A 22,718-nucleotide genomic window follows, 5' to 3' on the forward strand; every position below is an offset into this window, starting at 1 on the left:
TGTCTACACATAATATTAAATTCACCATATTTTATATGTATAGTATTGCACTATTACTCAGATCAAATTGCATAAGCCCAGAGTGACTTTTCCAAGTTTAAACATTACTGTCACTCAAGAAATAAGAAGTGCACTACCCTTCAACTTGCTACCCCATATCCAGCTCAATTGGGGTTTCATTTCTATTACATTTCCTTTTTTTTTTTTTGATGACCTAATTTTAAGGAAGAAATTTTCTTATATTCCTTGTTTTAAGAAAACACTTTTCAGTATAATTTTAATTAGCGATTATCTTTCTTCACCTAAAATCGTGACCGCCCACCTTTATTTTAAAATCTTGAACACCTCTCACTAATGATTTATTGCAAATAGATCTTCGAGTTAATAAAATATAAAAATCGCTGTCACAGAGATAAAAAGTCGAAGATGTTATAATTGTTTTAATAGTTGAATAATAAAAGTATTTGTCTCATTTACATTTTTGTGGCCCTCAACGACTAACTCTGACCTATGGCATTGAAATAGATCCTAGAAATTGAAAACTGATCTACAATTTACAAACAATAATCGTCTTTCCATATCACTTTTGCAAGCTCAGTAATAAACTGCAAACTGAATTTCTAGGTATGCGAACGACATAGAGGCGTTTCAAATATTTCTATAAATTTCATGATTGAAATTGTGATAGGTATAAATTTCTATCACTTTTAAAGTTTTTTATTTTTCCCACATTCTACAAAGTTTCAACCATCAATTCCCAAAATTTCAGAAAGCTGACCATTGCCATCAATGCAATATTAGATGTCAAAAAATAATACTATAGAATTTGATAGGCAGAGAAAAGTATTTTGGTACAATACCACCCCAAAATCTTTGAACACATTGGCAAAAATTATTAAATCATATAAAAACTTTTGGGAAGTAATTGTTTTGGACGTGAATTTTAGACTATTTACTTTGGATTTTAGTTTTTTAAATGTTGTATTATTTATGCTCATTTTAGTAGTCATATTTTACTTTTGTATGTTTGACTACATTCTTCAATGGACATGTTTGATCAAGTTTTATTAATTGTAAAAATTTGTTTATTGATGTGTAGCAGCAAGGTTTCTTTGGGAGGGAAATAATATTTTTTTTTATGCGCCTTAATAAAAAAAATGAAGTAGGAATTTTTGTATAAAATTTATATTTACTCCGTTGTTGTGGAAATACTATTAGAAATATTGGCATCACTGCAATTAAAAGAAAAAGCTACATGAAATAACGTCAATGAGAGTCTTCAAATCTACTTTTTTATAGAATTTTTATATACATATATTATCAATTAGGCCCTTCCTCCTTCTTGAATGCTCAATGGATTTCAAACAAGTTTTAAATTTTTGCATTCGTATAAGCATTTTGTGAATTTATCTTTAAAAATGTCAAAATATTGAATGTAAATTGTGTTACATGCATTGATAATAATGATAGCAACATGTAATAATAAAGTCAATACATACAAATGAAGAATAGGAAGAAAAATATCACCCTGATACGGCCTCAATTACAATTGATCAATATTATTCTATTAAAATTGAATGCAGTACATAATTTAACCATTATTTGAAGTCATCATGCTTACAAATCAAACAAAGATTATTGAAGGAATAGATATTGTAAAATATCAAGTACTTTGCAACAACTTATTCAATATAAATGATGAAATACATAGCAGCACGACTTCACACTACAAACTATTTATAAACAATTTGTTGACTACAAACATATGGTAATCATATTTCGACTTTCAAAAAGGAGAACACTTGGCTTAGGGAGTAAAGGGCTAATATTATGAAATTACTAAATTTAAGAATAAAGTAAATTTTATTTTTCTTCTTGTTTATGAGGTCCAAAATATATTTTAAATCTTGCCTTTAAAAAATCGTTTCTGTCCATTATTTTAATTTTTATTTAAGTTGATTTTTCAAATGCTCCATGCCCCATAAAATTGTACATTTTATGAATTTATAAAAATTCCTTGGACTTAACAGAATGGATACAAAATGAAGATGATTGGCTTTACACATAAACTTAGCGAACTGGAACTATGGTTAATCCAAATTTAATAAAACTGCTTCGAATTCTCTTTACCTACAATTTAAACGCCATCTATATTAATAAAGCAAAGTTTGTGTGTCCGCTTGTATGAATATATGACAACAATTCACCGAGTGTACTGTATAGATGCTCCATGATGTAAATTGTACTCATACAATGAACTCATATTATTATTAAATATGGCAGTTGTGAACATGTATAACAAGAGCACTGTTTCTATTTTTTATTGCTCTCGTATGTATGTCATAATTAATGTGGATTGGATTTGAGTTAAATATAAACACTGGTTAATGTTTTTTTTAGTTAATGCTCTGAAGATTAAAGTACTCAGTCATCCCAGCATTTTTTTTTCTCAAACTCTTATTATTATTCTTTCATTGTTAAGGAGAGAATAGATATAAATATTGAGTAGTTACGTTTAAGTGGGCTTATAAAAAATGGAGAGTAACAATAATAATTTATTTAGGAGTTATTTTTTATATTATTAAAGAAGAATTTGTCCTCTAATTACTCCTGCCAATGCCGGTTACTACCACTAGTAACTTTATATTTGTCCTTTTTTCAATATAAAGCTTACACCTGGCTGCTCCAGTATATATTTTTTATCCATTCGCATTTTCGTCAATCAAAAGGAAAGGGGGAGAAAAATGCCAAATGTTAGTTATAATGGGTTAAATTGTTTTTCAAATATTATATAGATTGAATGGATGGTAATTTTATTCCAAAGACAATTTTGACCGATGATAGAAATTCTAAATGAAGGTAAAATTATGACATCTCATGAAGCATATTGACAAAAAAATGCAGCAATGAGAGGGAAAGTAAATGATAGATTTTTCTGAGTGGAGGCTGAGCTGCGGAAATACTTGTTTTTCTGAATATACTCAAATTCAATACTATGGCTGAATTGAAGAGTTAGATTGTTAGTATTCTTATAAACATTTAGTATATTCTATGGATCTTTTAGAAAGAGAGAGAGAGAAAAAAAAATTAACAATTCATTGTCCAATTTTATAGTTATTATTCTGGTATTTTTGAAAAGGTAGGTAATGTTTTGGTTAGTCTTTCGACAATAACTACTCAAATAAAGTTTTAAATACTCGTTAAATTATATATTTTACAAGCAGAGGGTAACCGAGTTGGAGGGCTGAATAGAAGGGAACAGACACAAAGAATTAAGGTAAAATAAAAGAGACGAAGGGAAAAGAGAAGAGGGAGAGTTAAATAGAAAGAGAGAAAGGAAAGGAGATTTAATTCGGTTAAAAGCAGCCTCTTAATGACCTCAGAGGCCAAAAAAATCATAGGAATATGATTGGTTATTTTATGCGTCTACTTGCTAAATTTCATACTGATCTGTTCGATTTTTTTGCATTCTATATGTGATAACACCAAAACAGGCTTATAAATATATATTATTTATAACTTATGTGAATATGTCTTTAAGTAAATTACTCATGAGGAACGAAGATATTCAGTTAGAAGAAAAGAAAATTTTCAAAAAAGAAATGTCAGGGTTTTTAAAGGTTAGGATTATAGTTGAGACTATAAATGTTTAATTATCCTAACAAACAAACAACAATGAAAAGATCAAACATTATAAATTTTTAAATTCTGTCGAACAATAATCAAATATGCTGTCAACGTTCTATGTTTTTACAAAGCAGGTAAACTTTGGCCTAAATTATTAAAAGAAAAGCTATATCACCAATTTGAAATCTGATAACATTAAGATCTTTTCACCAAATCTTTCTTCAAAATATAAAATTTCTTGATGAATCCAATGGGAATTGTTTTACTAGAGAAGGGAAAATGAACGTATTTGGTGTGTAAAAACAAATCTTCTTAATTTCTACAATTTATTTATATAGGTTACAACTTGTATAAGCTATTTGATACGTAAATGGCGTTGTCAAATCCTTCCACTCCGCGAGCCGTTTTCTAAATATGATTTGACATGAAATAAAGCTCTAGTCAGAGATTATGATAATTTTTTCAGAGCGAGTCTACCCCTTCTTAGTCATGGGGCTAACTCAGACCTCTTGTAGTTGGAAGCACGAAAACGATAAATATTTTGCATTTCCTTAGAAAACGTTTCCGTGTGTACTGGACCTTAGAAAGATCAGTATTCTTTATCTTCTTTATTCTAATGATATTGTTCTTTTGTACTCGACATGACATCAAAGTTATAAAAAGATACATCCCTATTTTTAATTTACTTCAAATAATAATTTTTAAAAAAAGCAATGGACCCTAAAAAGCTATGAATGTGAATATTTCATTACTTCAATAATGCATACATTCATTCACAATACATATAAAATGATAAACCATAGATATTAGCTGTTTTTATGGTATTTTCTGTTTGAATTTTATCCAATGGCTATAAAAGTGATATATTGCGATATTTGCTTTCTCTAATGAATGAATGTATATTGGTAAATCGTTGAGAAAAACCAAAATCTAATTTTCGTTGTTGTTTTTGTTTTGATTGAGAGTGTATTTACATTTTCGGTATGTAACCTCCACCCCAGCCCCCCAAAAAAAAAAAAAAATTACATGGTAATCCTGAAAGCTTGGAACATGTTTTGAAGGAGAGTCACTTAGCTATCATGCAATTTTATTTCATGAGTTACAGACAACTATGAAAGAAAGTTAATACACACAAATCCCACTTTGTATTTATCAAGGACATTCGTAGGCAGGGATTACTCCGATTTCTTACTCAATTATACTCTGAGTAATGAAATACATACATTTTCAGATAACTAGAGTAGTTGTAAATATGAGCTGTGAGTATTAAAAGAATAAAGAAAAAGAAATAAAACATTCACATGTTAATCCAGAAGAATGCTTGAGAGGACATGAGCTTAGCTGTCACGACGTTTAATTAAATTAACTGGAAGGAGCCGTAAGAGGAAGAAAATGATCACAAATCTAACTAACAAGGACATATAGGCATTAACTACTTCTTTTTCCATACTCAGTTCTACTCCAAGTCAAAAAAAAGTATCCCACTTATAACTTTGCAAGAAACCCTCGCTATTAGCAGTTTTTCCTTTAAGAATAAAAGAATAATGATAACGGATTTTGAAAATAAAATTTACTGTTCAGATTATTTACGAATTTTTTTTACACGTATAGGCCATATTTTATACCAATCTCCTTATAATTAGGGTAGTTAATCATAAGCATTTTCAGCTTTAAAAACAAAGGTAGTCCTGACGATATTGGATTGTCTTAGAGGTTAGTAGCATAGCTGTCATAAAGTTTCATTTAATTAGCAGGAAGAAGCTGTGAAATGAATGGAATAAATACACGTTGAGAATAGAAAGGAATTAGATCTTTATTAATATTCAATTATACTTTCACTCCTACAATGGATTACACTTATAGCTCCCCGAAAAATCCTCAATGTCGTTATTTGTCATTCATGGGCACACACTCACATTCTTTATACGTATATATTCTCTCCTCATGAATGAAAAAATAATAACAACATCTTTAGATGATTAAAAATGTTGTCAACATCAACAATCTTCGCAGCTAAAAAATGAGAAACTAATCAGAATCTGTCTGTCTGGGACTTTTAAAATACTGATATGATTTAATGAGGTATGACTTTGGGCATATAATAATTTTATAACACTAGCGAGATATATATTACTTTAAATAGAGACGAACACAAAAGACACATGAACATATAGACATACTGGTTTTCAGCCCCAATCATCCAACCGTTTATACTGCTAAGATTTTTGTATAAAATACATATTTAAATGAATGTAAAGAATACGAATCTAAAGTAAGTTTTCCAAAACTAGATTTACAACCCTCTAGCTACATGCTGTTTATGGATAGTCGTTAACTGATATACATATAATAAAATACTAAAAAATATATATTTTTTTAAACGTTTCCAAATCTGATGCAAAAGCTGTCATGGAAAACAACTTTGCAAAATAATCTTACAAGCATTCGTACCTAGCATTGTCTGGAGTTTTTAGGCGTCAACGAACAGACACACTTTGCTATAATAATATATATTTGTTTTATTAATATGAACGATAACTCATCAAGAAAACCTTTCTGTTAGATTCCGTTTTTATGAGCACACTCATACTTAATGACTCAATACTTAGATGTTATCTCCTCAAAAATAAAATAAAAATGATAACAGCTTGAGAAAATAAATAAAACACATTGTTCAGTTTGCCAATGAAAAAAAAATTCGCACGCTAAAAATGATTTATACTTACAATTCTAAATATATGTACTCTTTGTTTCCTTTTTTAGTTTTGATGTGAGGTGTTGAGCTTTATGTAGCTACGAACACTCATTGCAACATTGTTCTATCTTAGATCAAGGAGTCCTACAGCTCTGAAAGTTATGCACAGATTTTGAACACATATATTTATTATTTTTGTTATAATTAATATTATTTCCAGTGAATCAACCTTTACAAATTAAGCACTCATTCAAAAATGCCTTTACGGCTAGACAAATAAACAGACAAACTTTGCTTTATTAATATAGTTTATAAATATCAAGTAGTGACGTGACCATTAATGTACTTCAGCTATATTTGAGTTATACACGTCCCATTTTTTTATATCAATAAATACTTTAATTAAGCTTAAATCAATTAATGGTAGAAAATTATCATTCATTTTTTTCACTAATTGGTCTAACCAATATTGAAGGATTTTATTTAAGTCATCATTTATTCTGTTGTAGCTTAAACTTAATACAAAACAGTGGTAATAAATTGAAATGAAAGTTGCAATAAAATAATTCTGATTTGGGATGAGCGGTGTTTACTTATATTAGTTTGTAAGTAAAGCAACAAGGAATGTCGTCGTATTGCAGCAAAATTGCACAACACCCTGAATGATAATATTATTTTCATATATGTTTATGAAAGGAAATACAAGGTTAGACCATCATGTAATTGGGCTTATTAGAATTTTAATTTGATGTATCGTAGCGACTGCTGGGTAAGAAAGACATATTTTGACAAAACACGTAAATACTCAGTAACTATGACGTCAATATTAAAAATTGTGGTGGAGGTCAAACATCAGTCATACACGCTTTATTGTATAACCTTATATTTCTATTTACCTTGGGCGTATGCTATTCATATAAAAGGCTCTACAATGATTCTGCTCCGCATGTACGCATTAATCTAAAAAACTAGTTTAAACATCAAACTATAGATTATTACACCAGCTTGAATATTAACTTTGGCTATTTTTTTTTTTGATAACTTAAGAAAAAAATAATAAATAGTTACATAAAAGTTATACAATAATGAATAATAATCAGAACCGCAAATTAAACATTATTTTTCTTTCACAACAATGCCGATTCTAAAAACAACCGATTCTCGGATTCTGATTAAGTGTCCCATCACTTATAAGTTTTTATCTTACTGTTTCCAGTCTACCCTACTCTATATACAACTTATGTATGTATTTACATGCTTATATTATGTAATCATATTAGATACATAAATTTCAAAGAGTGAATTTAATTCATAAATGTCAAATCCTATCAATTACAATTAAGCCTTTTATTCGTTTTGATTCTCAAAGATGTGTGATCCTAAATAAAATTTTTGCAAATCTATTTCCCTCTCTATTTTTTTTTTTCTAAATAAATAAATTATCAATGTGCGACAGGGATTCTCAACTTTCTGTATTTGGATCTTACGAAGTATTGGTCCCAAAAATATTGAGGATCAGTCCGTTACTGTCCTAAATCTTAATGATGCGTCCCCTCGAAAAATCTTTTCTAAATAACGCCATCATAGATATCAACCAGTGACGCCATCGTCAATTAATCTTCATTAATTTTTATCGGAATCTATACTAATAAAGCAAAGCTTGTCTTTCTTTCTGTCTGTCTGTCTGAATATAGGTGTATATACGACAAGTATCTGGGTGCTCTATACGTAGTGCTTCTGGATGTTTTATACACATATTCTGATCGAAGAAATAACAATATAGTCATATTAATAAAATATTGAAGGCATGTCACATAGTATCGAACGTTTAATTCAGGTGAACTGTACATATATATTTCTGCCTGATGTAAAGTATATAAATACTATATTATATAACAAATCATAATGTAGTCAACAGTCGTATTAATTTGATATTTCAGGCGTCCGCATATTTTTTTTCTCAAACACTTGTTATTCTTCTTTCATTCTTGAGGAGAGAATATGTCACACCAATTGATATAAGTAATTTTGTATTGATTAGTTACGTATGAGTGTCCTCATGAAAATCGGAGAGTAACACTGCTGATGTATTAAGGACCTATATCTTATATAATGAATGATAAATTGGTCTCTTAGCCTATGTCTAATTACTCCGGACAATCCCAGGTACTACCACTAGTAATGAATATTCTTATTAAATCTAAAATACCAAGGTTAATAGAAATAAAATGTTAAACCATCATGTAATCGGGCTTGCTAGAATTTTCAATTTGATGCATCGTACCAACTGCCCGGCAAGACATGCAGATTTTGACAAAACACGGAACCAATCATATTCTATGATGTCACTATTAAAAGGCATGGTAGAAGTCAACATCAGTCATACACGTGTTATGGTTTAACCTGGTATTTCAATTAACCTTGTAAATTATGAATCATTACAGTCTATTCCCGTGAATGAGAAAAAATTTACCGGACTAAATCAAACGGTAAGTTGAGGAACTTTACTATAATATTTTTGAATTTGATGCTTTTTAGAGGGCGTTCTTAAAAATTTGGGACGTTTTCACGGACCAATAACTTGGACTTCCTAAAAGAGAAACAACATGGGATCAATTTTAAGCCCCATTTTCAGGACTAAGGCTAATCTACTTCAAAGTGAAATCAAAAATGATTTTCATACTCTCATTCTCTCAATTATTTTGGTATTCGCAAGGAGCCCCTAGAAGAGTAGGGCTTTAACACTAAGGTTGTATCAGTTTGTGCCTTAATTGGTCATTTTGCTTCTTTTGTCTAAGCCTTTTTTTAAATCTATGAAATATCCTTTTAGAAAAAAGAAAACACATTGAAAATCCACAATACAAATGAAATTTCAAAATCAAAATTTTGAATATAACAGAACAAAAACCATATAATATATATTCATATATAAATAATCAAAGTTTGACGTTGTTTTATTCTTAAATATTATAGTCTTACGTGCAAGTATTTTGAGAGTATTTAAAATATGGAGGGCCATGTCACACCTCACCCCCGTAACGGTTCCTATATGATATCTAAAGATAATATGTGTGTAAAGAAAAAAAACTAAGTATAGCGATTAAAAAAGGAAAAATGGTTAATGCGTGTCCTTTTTTTTCATTGTTCATCATCCACTAAACTAAGAATTATTACGTATCTTTGCTTTAAATTTATTTAAAAATGCACAATAGAATAAAAATAAGTTCATTTAAATATAATTATAATATTTTCCTAGCACTAATGCAATTTTAAATGTAGAAAGTTTTCCTCTTTTTCTCCCTCCAAAATCATAAAATAGGTAGCTCATTTTAACAATGTCCTTAAATCCAGGGCACCATATGACTTGGTCATGGCATTTCCTTGCACTCTAACATAAAAAAAAACATCTCTAATTATATCTCATAAAAGAGCTCTAATACTTGGATTAGAATCTGAAACTACATGATTGGAGACAATTTAAACTTTAAAAAGGTATTGACCCAGCAAGCCTAGGTCATTTTTATAATTTTACACAAAAGAAGCGTCATATTCAAAACTGGAGAAATTAATTTTCAATGAAGATAAGTCTAAATAATATCTAACTTTTGATTATGACTCCATCAAGCTATCTGTAAATAAAGTTGTATAATATGGGAAATGCCGCTATGTTAAAAGAAAATAAACCTAAGAATGGCATGATAACCCTGACAATTTGAAGAAATTTTTGGAAGAGAGCATCATGTTTTATTTGATCAGCTGTAATTAAGCCTGAGTGGAAGGAAATAACACATTTCCTGCTCTATATCCAGCAAGAAAAAATGCAAGAATTATGTCGACCCTTAATTCTACTCTGGGACCTAAGCATATAACACCTCAACAAATACTCTATGTTACTTTCTATCATTCATGAGTACAAGTAATGGTGATGGATTGCCCTATTCTTTGATGTTCTCTCTTCAAGAATTAAATAAATATAATGATAAACACATTGTTTGAATTGGAAATTGGTAAACTCTCACACGTGTTCTATGTTATATTTTATACAACTCTATCTATAAAGCACAATAACCATACTGTTATTTAGTTAGGAAACTCTTCCCATCTATAACATCATGAGAATATGGAATAATTGCTCTTCTTATAACCACTCCAAAGACTCTTTATACGGATGTATCCTGTAACTTTAACCTTCCTCATTTTTTAAACTCATGCATATATTGGCCTCTTTTTAATTTTATTCATTTGAAATTCGTGACAATTGACAAAATTCCATTTTATTTTATAACATACTGTATTGTCATATTTCTAAAATAGATTCTGTAGATGAGTCACGCATCTTTTGACTTTTTATGTATTCTAAAAAGAATATATCATACACATGCGTGTAGGTATACAAATATATGCAGACATTTCTTCTCATTTTCGTATTAAAAAAAAGAAAGAATATAATAACACTATAAAGTCATTTTATATTGGTTCAAAGTCTTGCTTAGAAATAAGTAAATTGTGTTAATAATGGTACACTTAGAAATCTGTTATACCTACATGATGCAACAGCTATAATAATAAAAAAAAGTTTTTCTTTCTTTTTGTCTATTTCAATGTCTTTATATATGAAAACAAATCGCCGGATGCACTATATATAGTGCTCCCTAATGTACATCATACATATATTTTGATCTAAGAAACAATGTAGTTGTATTGATGCTATATGTGTGTGCATATAGTATCAAACGTTTACTTCAGGTGCACTGTAAATATTGCTCCCTGATGTAAATCTAAAAGATATTTTTGATATGAGCAATAATCATGTAGACTTATCAATAAAATATTGTAGGGACGTGCGAATAATAAGAGCGCTGTTTCCAATTGTTTTTGTTATTGGTATCATATTTCATAATATCATAATTCACGTGCGTCTATGTTAAGATTAGGATCAAATATAAATGCTGGTATGTTAAAATGAATTTTTGTGTTTTTATAAATGAGCGCATGATAAGACTAAAGTACTCATCAGTCATCCTAACTTTTTTCTCTCAAACTCTAATTACACTGTCCAACCGCAAAAATGGTACAAAAACAGTATATGCTTTATTTAATAGAGTTTGATCCTTTGATTCTAGATATGGACTTATTTTTTCTCTCATAGCCTCGTGGCCTTCAGAAAAAGGCCATACATTTTTTGTCATTTTTGACTATTTCTATGGTTCAGAGCAGTTTTAAGCCCACGGTGTTGAAAATAAGGAGAAATTATGTCAATATATTTTAAAGTCAAATCTTACAAGATTCTAAAACCGTTTTTAAAATATCTGCATCCTACTTTTAACTCGAGTTATCTTTGTTTAAAGTGGAAAATAGATGCTTTTTATTCAGAGACTCATAGATTCAAAAAGCTTAAAAGTATAGTATTTGATAGCTGAAAGTATTATCTTTAATTTAAAAAAATAACCTCTCCAAAAATAACCTCTTTATATCGTTGTCAATTTAAGATAAAGCCACGACAATATCTCAAGAATAAAACTCCTTTTTAAATTGTTCTCATAATAAAAGTAAATAAGTATTCGTATGCCCCAACTACAAGAGATAGAAACAAAGAGAGAGAAGAAGAAATGAGATAGAAACAAAGAGAGAGAAAATGGATTTGCTCTGAGGACTCCCTTGAATGTCCGTTTTTTGGAATTCCTTACTCAATACGTATATGCAACGAGTCCTCTTGTGTCCATGAAGCTTGAAATAATGTATTTATACAGTTTGAGACATGAGGCTTAATGTTATATTTAACAAATTGTATTATATATATTTTCTTTTTTTTTCTCTCCCTTTGTTTTTTTTTCATTTTTTCTTCTCTCTCTTTGTTTCTATCTCTTACTTAAGCCGGTAATTTTCCGAAAATTACTGAAACTCGTCCAGAATATTTTTTTGCAAATTTGACTTTACATAACCTTGTACATTTAATCAAAACTCGAAACCTTCCAATGATTCCTTCATTTTTAACCGTTATGGTCAATTTTCAAATTTTATAATGTATTTTTTTATTTATTAAGAACACTTTTCTTACACAAAAACTGTTTGTAACCTAAGTTATTTCGGCTTATAAAAAGCGTATATTTTTTGTACCAAGTATGTAGCTTGCAATTTTTTTTTTTTTTTTTTTTTTTTTTTACATAACATGTCTACAAGTTATATTATTTTAAGATACCAAATTAAGTAGAATTATGTTCAATTATGGAGAAAGTATAGATTCTCTTTAATATCCAGCATGGACAAGCTTTAACCAATCTCTTTTTTCTTGAATATTTAATTAGTATTCTTTATAATTATATCCATACCTCAGTTCTTCGAATAATGCGTTTCTATTTTATTGACGAACAAATTATTATAGGACATAAATATTTAATTGCTTTTGAATCAATTTACGTAATAAGCTTGGACAATGTACATGTATGTTTTAATAACACTATAGTTATGTAAAATTGAATTGAATTATCTCACAAAATAATTTTTACACAAATTTGTTTCAACAGAGTGAAATTTGAATTGCAGAAAATACGTCCTAAAACGTGTTCAATATTTATCTAGTTAGCAATCTGAAGAATGATTTTTATTTTCCAAGGCAGTTATCATTTTTTCATTCTAGAGGACATATTATCTAATTGTAATTATAAACTAATGACTAGTGTTTTTGTGCTCATGATACTTGCTGAACTCAGGGTAGGATTGAAAACCTACATCGGAATAATTTCGTCATGGGTCTATTAGTGTTCATCAATGCCTCCCAAAGAAGAAATTTAGGGATGTAATATTTTTTTGCTTTTAGCCATTTCTTTTTTTGCTTGATGAACAGATTGTCCAAAATTTGATATCAGTGGGACATCACTTAAAATTGTAGTATATTTTTTTAATTTAAAATCACACAAGACATTGACTTTTTCAGTGTATTTTAAATTGTTTTGTAATAATTGAATAAAATATTCTATTCAATGACTTGTTTACTAACATTATGTTCTATAAATTTTGAAATAACAAAATTTGTGACTATCGAAGAGCCATTAAGTAACTTGTACTTTATTGTTCCATTCAAAAATAGACATTTGAAGAAGCTCATTTCTTGCTTTTTCAAATGCTGAAAACAGTAGTCCAGAATCTTGAATATAAAGTTTAATAAATTCATTTCAAAGAATTATTCCTTGGATCGAAGGAAACTTTTGGTTTTACAAAATATGTACCAAACTATTTGAAAAATAAACAAACTAGGGATGTATTGTTATTACAATATTAACCCTAAAAAACGGACTGACCCCTTTCTCTGGACTCAAGAGGTCTATCAAACCAAATCCGAGCATTTCAATGGCTTCTCATACTCGGAGATATTCATAAGTAAGAGAACAGTGGTCAGGACCATCAAGGACGACCTTGGTTTGAAGTCCTACATTACAGCAAGGTTAATAGAAATACAAGGTTAGACCATAATGTAATCGGGCTTGCTAGAATTTTCAATTTGATGTGTAGTACCAACTGCTGGACAAGAAAGGGAGATTTTGACGTCATAGTGAATAGAAAGGGTACCAAATACAAATTTCACAAAATTAAGAACTGAGACTACGCTGTGGGTCAACAGAGAGAAGTTTGGTATCCTTGGAGTTATTCGCACAATGAAACTGTTAGTTGTGCAATTACCAATTGTGATTCTCCTTACAACATCATTTATCATCATTTTCCAAAGGGTCCCTCAAGGAGGAAAAAATGGGAAAGTGCTTGTCATCGAAAGGACCCCTTAGGAAAATACCCTGGAATTTGTGAGAATCATTTTGAGGAAAATGTTTATAAAGGAATTTAAAGGGGAACTACTGCACTACTTTAAAAAGATAATTGAAAAAAGATGCTATCCCTTCCTACTTGGTTTCATACCAGGAAAAGGATTTGAGCAAGCTCCAAGGAAAACGAAATATATTAAGATAGTGGAACATTTTGAAGAATATTCTAATGAAATATATTTGGAGACATTAGACAATTTATCCCAAATATATTTCATTAGAATATTCTTCAAAATGTTCCACTATCTTAATATATTTCGTTTTCCTTGGAGCTTGCTCAAATCCTTTTCCTGGTATGAAACCAAGTAGGAAGGGATAGCATCTTTTTTCAATTATCTTTTTTAAAGTAGTGCAGTAGTTCCCCTTTAAATTCCTTTATACTAGGAACCGAAAGTAGAACACTCGATTGAATATAACGGTAGGCTTTTGAGGAGATGAAGCTCCGATTATTATCAAAAAAGGACTTTGGAATGTTCCCGTCAGATCTGAAGAAGACCAATTTTTGTGTCTATGTTTCAACAAATTACAGGTTGTAGTATCACCAATGAACTAATGTATATATACTAATCCTGCATCTCCTTTTAGGTCCTATTTTGAGCGAAGCAGATTCAGAAGATGATATAGAATTTTATAAAGACTTTGATGATATAATTCATCCTCATATAATTAAAGGTGAGATTGAGGGACATATAAATAATAATGAAAATACGAATAGAACAACCATCTAATGATTTACATCTTCCTAAAATCGGTGAAGATGAAGGATTTATTTATGTTGGTAGATATGGGGCTAAATCGTTACCTCAAAAATTTCCTACTCTGGGGTGTAATACTTCCATCATCCAAGTTCCTCCAAGTCCATGGCTTAAAAAATTGTCAAAATTGCTTCAACCATCGGAATATTTTTGGAATTTTTCAAAAAAATAGATAAGCATTTCGTTAAGTTTCATGGTAATTTTTTTGATACCGAACCATATGTGATGGATTGACTCATCAGCATAATTGTGGAAAAGTATCCTAAGGAAGAATATGAAGTTATTAATTTTTTTATTTGCACTCGTACATTCATTAGTATATTAATATTGCAAATATTGTGAACAAAAGTAGCATAAAAAGAAAAAAAGCAAGTAACGTGCGAAAAACTGCTCATTTCATTAGTTAAAAATTAAGAGACGGAAATTATATATATATATATTTCTTTTTTAAGGGTCATTACTTAATTTTAAACAATAAACTTTCTAAATGTGTTCTAGCTCAGTCTAAAACCCTTGTCAAGCAATTCCTCAGAAATTGGATGCCCAACATTTTTTTCAAACACAACTGTAATGCTATTGGGAGCGAAGTTTTCTTCTTGTGTCAAACCCACAAACAGTCAATAACTGTAATAACTGTTTGATTGTGGACTAATCAGTTATATTTAAATAAAGTATTCGTTTTAAGATAGTTAAATTTAATTAAATAATTACATAACAACGCACATTATGATTTTTTTTTAAATTCATGATCCCTATGTAATTATGTTGCACTTCATCACAATGACCTATTCTTTAATGCCGGGAGTGACGAAGTAACACGATCTTTTGTTAGATTGAACTCCACGCATTCTCCAATAAGACTTCATCTAATATCTATTTGATGAAGTATGGTGATGATAATTTATAGCCATCCTAACAAATGACATTCAATACAAATAACTAATAAGTAATTACAATATATATGGATTGAATATATTGTTCTTGGATTGAATGATAGAATTGATAATGACAAGGGTGAAGAGTTAACACAGAATAACCAATAAGCCTTCAATTTAATTTTCCTAATAGATTTGAGCGAAATTCGACAATTTCCTTCGTTCCTCTTCGTTCCTCGCTGTAGTCCACTATGGCAAAGTGATCCTCTGTAGAAATTGAGACTTAGCTTCATATGCTTCACTATAACGGAGAAGATCCTCAATGGGGTTAAATGTCTTTTAATAAAATGAAGACATTATCAAATTAACAAAAATGTAGTTTGTTTCTTTTTTTATACGATGGAAAATGTAAACAAAAATTGCAACTACTTATACACTATGACGTCACTATTAAAAGGGCGGTGGAAATCAAACATCAGTCGTAAACATGTATAGTATAACCTTGTATTTCTATTAACCTTGCATTAGGGGAAGACATATTCATCAGGATGCAAAGAGGGATGAAACTCCGTCTAATTATAAGGCTCAGTCATGAGTCAAACTTCATCTTGGACGCTGGAGACAACCCAGTGAATGAATACTAGCTGGCAAACAACAAAGGTACTATTTCTCCTGTGATGAAAACCAAGTTCCTGTCCAAGATAATGGTGTTTGACTTGATCACTAGTGACGGGAATGTCATGCCAACTCACATTTTTAAAAATGGTCTGAAGTTGACTTCCTCAATGTACTTGGATTTTCTGAAGCAACATACCTTGTTGATACAAGGTTCGTGTGAGTTCAAGACTCAGCACCTTGTCCTGTTTCCAAAACTCTCATGCATTACTCTTAATGTGTCAGTCCTTATTCATTCAGTCCAGTATAGTATTAGGACCGGCTCTATTAGTCCTTGGGACTTATCCTTAAGACTGTGGGTCCTTGGGACTGTCAGTACTATAACTGATTAAAATAATAAGAAATAAAGTAGAGTGAGGTCATGAGGACCGAAATTTATAAGTTTTTAGGACTAATATGCAGGACTGAACTGGACTGGACCAAGAGTGAATTGGACGTATCTGCAGTCTTTAGTCCTATATAAGGACTGACAAAACACTATGCATTACCTCAACATCCAGTTCAACGTCATTATCAAAGTTGATGAGTGGCCTTCAAATAACCCAGACCGTAAGCTGTGTGATTTCTAGTTGTGGTCAAAGCCGTGAAGTAAGGTAAAGGAGCATGCCAATAGCTCATTGAGATCCCTGAAGCTCTTTGTAAAGAGGAACAAGTATCGTTTCTAGAAGAAAGATCTAGTAAAGGCCTGCTCAGTCTTTATGTCCTGTTTAAAGTTGGTAATCAATGCCAAGGATGATTATATGGGATAATACAACATGTAATAGTACATTTTAGATTTCATATATAATATATTTTGTCTCAAAATGCCATCTACTACTATTTAAACTTAATTGAAAATATTGTCCAGATACTTTGGGCCATCCCTTCATATTAATTAAAATCAGAATTTACATAGACATCAAATCCTAAGAGATAAATTTTAATATACATGTATAAGTACGTACAAAATTAAAATATTTTTTATCTATTGCGTTTGTTTTCTAAACAATTATGAGGCAAACCACGTCTTGCCATTGTTTTTTCAAATTCATGGAATAAATAGTCTGAATTGATAAATACATGTTTTATTTATGTAATAAGTCAATTAATGAGTTCATATTTTTGACCAATCATTCGATATTTTTCATATTTTAAATAATGGATTAAACGAGTAAGAACAATAATCATAATGTTAATGACTTTGATTGTAAAATATGTAATGTGAACCTCAATCAATTCTCATTTAGCGTATTGACTCCAAAATGAAAAGCTATCAAATTATTATTAATTTTTTATTACAGTCGATTTCTTTTCTTAACGAGTTCACTAATAATAAAATTTTCTATTCAATAAACAATGTCACAAGTCCCATTTGCTTATTATTATTTTGTTTGAAATATATTAAAATCTTGGCGCGCGTAAAAACCACATATGATATGTTGTCATAAAAATGTGGTTACAATTTGGTAGCTGACAAAAAACACCATAGACTAGTGCTTCTTAAACTTTAATACGCAGTGGCAGTTTGAGTTGACAGAGAAGTAATTATTTAAAAAAGATCATCAAAAAATATACTTTTTATAATAAAAAAAGGTTCGACAGATAATTTAAAAATATATCATCCAAATGTTTGTCTTTTTTAAGATATAATGTTTAAGTTTTATAAACTGATGTTACCTAGAGATCTTGATATTTTCTTGTTCAGGAATTCTTTTTCTACTTTGGTCACTGCCTCGAAAACGGAAACTTGCAAGGATTCAATAGTGTTATATACACGTTTAATAACACCCCGTATTTAGTAATCCAAAGGGTTCAGATTTGGGAAGCCAGGAGGCCAAATTTCATTTCCTTAAAACATAAGCTGTTAAAAATGTTGTGTTTTCCGGAAGAAATCCGGTTTTAATTCCCGATTTGAGGAAATTACACCAATTTAAAACTCTAACATGAGTACTGGATCTATAAACATCAGTTTAAGTTCTCTAGCATTATTATCTATCGAGTTATTTGCATTCTTGGGCGTGCTACCAGGACGGAGGCACAGAGTAATGACCGCATGGGTTTAGTATTTGGAAGAATTGTCAAGAATACAGTATTTTTCTTATAGTTTTTCGTTAAAACGGTCGCAAGACAATTTTTTTTTGTAGTTTCTTACCAGCTTTCCGGTAAAAAGAGAAAATTTAAGACTGTTAAATAATCGAATGATTATTTAAAATTATGATTTAATAATGTACAAATTGCTTGTAATATATGAACAATATTATATATATACTTAATATACTGATGTATTTGATAATTAAGTAAAATTGTATTCAGAAGGAAGAGGAAAGTTTCCTTAATTATCTTAAGAAAATTGCCCATCATTAACTACAAATTATAGGTTTCTTTATTGTATAAAAATCAATTACTAATAGTAATGTGTCACGATTAAAACTCGCCCATGACTCCTCAATTTTTATAAAGTAAATTAAGAAATTGGCAAAAAAATACAGTAGACCTGTTCAAATTTTAACATTTTTTTCAAACCTTTTAATATTTAATTTTTGCCCATTTTTCAAGGTCTATAGAAACTAACTGTACTAGGCATTTAGATTTTGGACTGCGGCTATACTTGCTGCATGGGCCTTGAAAGTTTATTGTTGGTGGCTCTAAAAAAGGCAAACACCCCGTGATTGTTTGTATTCTTTTGACTATAGCTTCACAATGGCTTATCGTATGGTATTGATATGGATATCCAATCAAAGTCATTAAACAGTGCTTTAATCTGTATAAATATGTTAATATCTCTTTATTTGTGTTCATGTGTAAATTTTACCCCAGATATTAAAAAAATCTTGTTTTATAATTTTTCCATTTTCCCCCTATCTTTTTAGGTATTCTCCTAAGTTATTATTATCTTGACGTATACAATGTATACAAAAATATAATATAATAGAATAAAATACAAAAAATACTTATTTCCCTTGAACAAACCTAATAACTCTATTCTAAAAGGCAATACAATATAACCCACTAGAGAAACAGTGATTTGATTTTAACTTGGGCTTTAAGATAATAATATTGTGTTTACTCAATCTACCCTGTAACTATATTTGAACGGGATATAAAAAGATTGTTGCTATATCAAGTCTAAGAAATTTAGAAACTAAAATAAAGATGATATGATTTGGTTGAGTATATACTTAGATTTTTTTAAATTTACGACTACACACATATTTCAGACCTTAACCCGCCACTCTACAATATTTAGTGATTCATATCAATGCTAAATTACCTTAATATTTTATAGGAAAGCTATGATCTTGCTTCTGTTTGTTAGTCACCAGGATTATGGCAAAAGTTACCGATCGATTTTGATCAATCTTTCTACGAAGATTATTTATGGTCACAGTAAATTTTGAGAGATTACGGTAAAACAAAGCATAAAAAATGCAAAATTTTGTTACTTAACTTTGGAACAAATTGAGATAAATAGCTGAATTTGAGTTTAGCCAGAGGTTATGCGATTTCCCGAGTGCTCATTCTAGTTGTTCGTTGGATTTGATTGAATGAAAAAATAAAAATACTCACAATATAATATGTTTTAAATTGAAGTAAATTAAGACAACCCAAAACAAAATACGTCGTTAAGGATTGATTTGATTTAATACATTAGAAAGGGGAAAAAATAGAAAAAATTAAGTAACTACACATACTTCTTGCCCATTAATTATTTTTTTTTAGTAGAAGCGATTTCTTGCAATATAAAGTCTTGGTATACCCATGTATTATACAAGAGAAGAATAGGAACAAGAGAAACTTTATTTATGCGTTCTATACCATAGTCGTCATCACATTTCCTTCTTCCCTTCTAGAACTAAATATGCAGGATTTGTAACAAGTCATTTGGGATGTTAAAAGCTATGAAAATAATAATTTGCATAAGTATCTATCTAATATCATAAGAATTATCCTTCAAATACAAAAAAAAACAAAAAAAAATAAAACATCTTTATACTATCAGTAATATTCTTCATATGTTGTAGTTATTTTGTATGTAACTTCTAAGAAGAAATATGGAAAAACAATACACTCCACAAATTAATTATAAAGGGTTTTCCAATAACAGGTGTTATTTTGAATAGCTCGCTATTTTGGAAGATGTTACATTTGAAGCTCTAATTTGTTTTACATTTGACCAGCACAAACTACGCCATTAATAAGAATGGAACTATACACACTTCAACAACACCCTTAAATTATTAAAATTCACTATAAAAATAGGGATAACCTGGCAGAGACGGTTCGTTAAGCTAAAACATTTTTGGGTCGTCGTGAACCACCTTGTCGGGCCACAGTACAGAAATTGGTAGAAAACGATTTATTGTTCAAAAGCCTCTCCATCCTCAACGTGTAAATGTAAATGGTGCGGTTTATGGTCTTGTGGGGTCATTTGACCTTACTTTTTCGAAAATGAGGCTGGAGAAAAAGTTATGGTGAATGAACTATGCTATCTAGAGATGATTAGTGATTTTTTATGACTGGAATTGCATGGTATTGATCTGGATAACTTTTACTTTCAACAAGATGGCAATACGTGCCACAAAAGAAACCATGGTTCTTTTACGGGGAAATCTATTACAAAGTCCTCAGAAAAGTTTCCGGACCGTGATATCTCTCCAAGAGGTGATCATAATTGGCCCCGAGATCTTGTGATTGAACACCGTGCGATTTCTTTCTTTGGAACCACGTGAACGACAAGGTCTATAATAACAGCACAGCGTCATTTCAATACCTAAAAGATGGAATTTGTGAAGCTATTGAGGTCATACAACAGTAAATGTTCGATTTGGTGATGTAAAATTTCAAAAAAGGATACAGTCCTTTAAGCGTAGTAAAAAAGATAAGATGATAATATAAATGAACATAAGAAAAATTGTATTTTGTAATACTTTTTTGGGTTATTAGAACTAAGCAACATGAAATTAGGTTCCCATGATCATACATATGGTGCTGATCCTCATTTGGAAGACTCTGCAGCAGATAATAACAAAGGCTATCTTCTCTCCATAGAAAATTAATCAACTATTGAGGAGGAACATTTTGATCTTGTATGATTTCTTATTACATAAAAAAATGTAAATATGATCGTTTTTCTGAACTTAGGGCAAAATAATTTGGAATCATATTGCCAAGATCATCTATATAGTGCAGCTCATCCCTGATAAAGCTCTCCATTTGAGGGTATAATGGAATTTTATTTGGTTACAAAATCCGATGAAAGTTTTCCGGTACATCCTGAGGAATATATTAATATTAAAAATATCAAGGTAGGTTTATATATTTCTAGACTACGTTATCTATTATGCTATTTGTAATGATTATTTAATGATTTATTATAGAGCTTTTGCAAAAATTGAAAAAGGTAAAATATATGAATTACTCTCTTCAAATTCGTCTAGAAGTTCGAAAGGGGAAGACTGCTGAGCTGAAGAAAAAAATCATCAAAGAGATACTAGAGTCCGTAAATGCGAAGAGAAATATGTTCGTCTGAAAAATTCCCTAATAAATATTTTCAACTCAGACCAGATAAATATATTGAGTCAGACCTCAAAACGCCTTAAAAGTTGTTAGTCTAACACAATTTGTATATAAAAAACACAGTATAAGTTATGAGGAGGATAATTCTTCGTTTTTAGTATCGCTAGAAGAATCGAAAATGATCAAAGAATTTCACAATGAAGATGAGATTGAGGATCTTGAATTCATTTTTGTTAACTCTCTCGACTTAGTTGAAATAAATTCCTTCGCTTATTTGGTTGGTTATTGTTTACGGAAAACATTTCAGACTCATTCTCATTGGAATAAATGCAAGTATTCTATATTGATGAAGAAAAGTCAACAAGTGATTGGACTAGGCTGATATCCTTATGAAATTATACGCCTTCAAAATAATTAGTTTACGCCTCTAAAAAATTTTTGGAGCAATTTTTAAACGTGGAAATCATTCATCAAAGATTTAAAAAAGATCACAAAAATTGAAAAATCTATTACCCAAATGGCTATTGGAATGATAAAATTGTCTAAAAAAATTCCTAAATGCCATGACATAGTTCAAAAATCGATTTTTTGACATTATAAGTTTATAAAGTCAAATTTTTTAAATTCATTTATTCATTATTCAGTTCATTTTAGATTGAAAATATTGGTAAATATTTTCATTTTTTTAACTACAAGCAATTACATCATGTTCCATAACTTCTTCAGAAAATTAATGAAAATTTAAGACTAGAAAATAATGTATAAATTCAAGTTGCCATTC

Source organism: Lepeophtheirus salmonis, chromosome 4 (genome assembly GCF_016086655.4).
Source record: "Lepeophtheirus salmonis chromosome 4, UVic_Lsal_1.4, whole genome shotgun sequence".
NCBI classification, from domain to species: domain Eukaryota; kingdom Metazoa; phylum Arthropoda; class Copepoda; order Siphonostomatoida; family Caligidae; genus Lepeophtheirus; species Lepeophtheirus salmonis.